At 38.4% G+C, this 3,789-nt stretch overlaps 1 long non-coding RNA gene across 1 annotated transcript; it reads left to right on the forward strand.

Moving 5' to 3' along the window:
• Window positions 1-700: 700 nt before the first annotated feature.
• Window positions 701-3,789, forward strand: LOC106884175 (uncharacterized). Its single transcript, XR_001411212.1, has 3 exons — window positions 701-804; window positions 1,475-1,728; window positions 3,349-3,789. It is a non-coding gene; the product is annotated as an uncharacterized LOC106884175 (long non-coding RNA).

Here is a 3,789-nt window from a genome sequence, read left to right on the forward strand (position 1 = left end):
AATTAAATTAAACAATGGGGTAAAAAAAAATTGGATATTAATTAATACCAATTTAATACCAGGTAACTAGCACATTAAAAGAATCAGGGAGATTCAGAAAAATATCTGAGATCTCAAGGATTATTGTATATGTTTATATAAAGATATATACGAGTATATATACAGGAGACCAGTAGGTGGACTGGTCAAGCGCTAGAAAAAGATCACATGTCATGTGTCTCCTAAGACCGAATAATTCTCAAAGGGAATTTAGCGAAGCAACAAAAACGTAAAGCGGGCAAGACCAGTGAAAATTACACAAAAAAAAATACAATTATCTGCAAACTTCGGCGAAATTTGAACTCAGAATATGAAGACGGACGAAATGTGGCTCACCGTCTTTGTATTTGCATATGTTGATAGACATATAGGTATGCACGCACGTACACACACACAAACACACTCACACATCACACACAAACACAGACACACACATTAATCTAACTGCATACATTATATATGTAAATATTTGTTTGTGTACATGCGTGTATGCTAGTGTATGCATGGGTATGAAGCATCTATGTGTGAAATTCATTCAAGAATTTCTCGTCTAGTCCAGAAATTTCTATATTTCTTCATATTGTCATTATGACGTCACAATATCGAAAACGTTTTCTTCAAAGCCTTCGTTTCAAATAATATTCAGTCTCTTTCAGCCTTTCGTGGTGATTAGAGGCTAGGGAACACCTGAAGACTAGAGTGAAGTCAGAGTCATCTTCACCTTGCTTTTGTGTTTGTGGGGATATACTGAACAGACCCTCACAAGTATGTCCACCACACAATTGTTTCCTCGTAACTTTCAGAAAAAAAATGGATATCTTTCAAGGAAATATTCTACAAATTCCTCTCAGATATCGTACATTACAACGATCGGAATTTAATGTGAAAACAATAGATGTCGCGAACACATATAGAGTGACAGACACCAATTTTTTTCGAAATTTCAAGTTCCATTTTGTGGATATATTTGTTATGTGTGTCAGTATATATGTGTGTACTTACTTTCGCAAATTTTTCCCGTTTCTTTTACACATTAAATTCCGATATAATTGTACTCTACACCATCTGAGAGGAATTTGTAGAAAATTTCTTTAAAAATATACCCATTTTTCTGGAAGTTATCAGGAAACACGGGGACACAATTGTGTGAGTCTGGCGTTTTATGCACCTTTGAGTTCTTAAACACCCTTTGCAACATGCTGGTTGGTACCATAACATAGTTACAAGGTGTCCGGTATTGTTCCTTCAACCGTATGAACTTTTAGCCAGGCAATTTCAGGGCAGGAAACCTGGAGGTTGCAACCAGAAACGATATTTCATTCTCGATATATTCACACAGAATATTTCGTTGTAAATAATCGTCTAACTGTAAGGAGATATGAGAGTAAGGATCGGTAAATAAAAATCACACATGAAATATTCCTTTCTATTGTAGGAAACAAGGCTTGAAATTAGGTGGAGTGAGTAGTCGATCATATTGACCCCAACGCTTGACTGATACTTATCTTATCAATCACAAAAGGATCAAACGAACCGTCGACCTCGACAGAATTTGAACGCAGATTGCGAAGGCGGATGAAGTGCTGCTGGCGTGCTAACCAGTCTGCAGCTTATCACCCTATGAACACGAAATAATGGTTACTCAACATATAGTCCACGGGTAGACGCAGAGAGAAGAGTAAAAACTAGGTAAGTGTTTAAATAAAACACAAGTTTGCTGCCATGGAAACGTTTCATATTTTCTTCATATTTCTTATTATAATAAAAGTGAATTTCTGTCTGTCTACGACCCCTCTATCTCAGTCGACATTTGCTCTACATAAGACATACTGTACCTTTTTAGAATCAGAATGATCCCGGGATTGGACGAAATGGCGAAAAGCATTTTGCCCGGTGTGCTAACGATTCTACCAGCTCACCGCCTTTGTAGCAGTATATGTTGATAAACTGATGGGTATGCACACACACACGCACACACACACACACACACACACATGCGCACAAATGCGTATATACACACAAATACACGCACACACACACACATTAATGCAAATACATACTTCATATGTATAAATATATAGAAAAAAGAAAAAAAAACATTAAGATATTTTGAGAGGAATTGCGTGCGCATGTAGCGTCTATCTGTGAAATTCATTCAAGAATTTCTCGTCTAGTCCAGAGATTCCTATATTTCTTCATATTGTCATTATGACGTCACAATATCGAAAACGTTTTTTCTCCAAGGCCTCCGTTTCAAATAATATTCAGTCCCTTTCAACCTTTCGCGGTGATTAGAGGCTAGGGAATGTGTGAGCCGGGGGACGCACCTGAAGACTAGAGTGAAGTCAGAGTCATCTTCACCTTGTTTTTGATGTTTATAGGGATATTTTGAGCAGACCCTCAGCTTGGCAAATTCATGTCTTCTTGGTCGGCGTTTGTTAGATGACATCAGAGATGAAGGGGAGATAAATGACATTCACTTCGTTAATTTTACGTCCAGGTCAAAAGCTGACCAACAGTTGGAATTCAACTTGGGACTGGAACAATAGAATAATTGCATTATAGAATTAATTCTCCTCCATCCTTAACCTCTGATCAAACACCAGCAGGGCATATAATCATTATTATAGTTATGCTATTTAGCTGTCCTTAGCTTTGTGTCGCAGGCCCAGTTAATCTTCCGCAGGAGCTAGTTTAAAAGTCCGCACGGAATACAGCTTTTAAGCTAGTCTCTAATAAAGTTAAGTGGTTTCCTCATTAATTTTCGATAAATACCATATACCCACTATAGCTTCAAATACAATTTGACAATATGGCTTACAATATGTTTGGGACTAAGAATGTCGTTTATGTGCAACATCGCTCTCTCTCTCTCTCTCTCTCTCTCTCTCTCTCTCTCTCTCTCTCTCTCTCTCTCTCTCTCTCTCTCTCTCTCTCTCCCTCTCTCTCACACACACACACACATACTCGCCCGCGCAAACTTTGTGGGCTTTCTTGAAGTTACTTTTCTCCATAAACTTTAGCTCATTTAAATTGTCCAATGTTTCTTCCTTACATCTTTTCGTATCAACCCTTAAACACTGAGGCAGGTACCTCCGGTACTTAAAGTATTAGAAATGAGAAACATGAAGCCACCGACTGTCTCAGTAAGATAAAAACTCACCCCTTTGACCCTAAATACAACCAATCTCCTTTCTTTCATGCCTTTTGTAAGATAAATATTTTAAAGAATGTTCTTCATTGATATTTTCCCATGTCTTTTGTGTTAATTCATTTATGTAGTGAGCGAGATTTAACTGTTATTTCTAGCGGACCTTGAAACCACCTGATGGATCTCCAGTCGAACAAATTGTATAAACAAGAGGAATCCACACGAGATTCTGAAGAGAAATAGCTGAGTGTAGTGAATCGTATGGAATCTAAGAGATTGGGTACAACAAGCACCATGAGAAAAGAGAGACGACTGGGACCAATTGTAGTGCGAAGACGGCATGAATCCAGCCAGTTCCGCAGTGCAGGGAGAAGACTTAGCTCGTTTATGGCGAAAGACAACCAGTGTAGCTTTTTTACTCGGTACAGTCTAGTATGACTATATGTGCAGCAACAGCTCCGTTGCAAATGTGATGAAAGTAATAAGACGTGTGGTGGTGGTGGTGGTGGTGGTGCTGCTTGTACGAATTGCGTGTTTTGTCCCAAGGAAGTGAGTAAAATTGCAGCTGCTGCGCATGCATAGTTTCTTGCATTGATAAA

This window comes from Octopus bimaculoides, chromosome 13, assembly GCF_001194135.2.
Source record: "Octopus bimaculoides isolate UCB-OBI-ISO-001 chromosome 13, ASM119413v2, whole genome shotgun sequence".
NCBI classification, from domain to species: domain Eukaryota; kingdom Metazoa; phylum Mollusca; class Cephalopoda; order Octopoda; family Octopodidae; genus Octopus; species Octopus bimaculoides.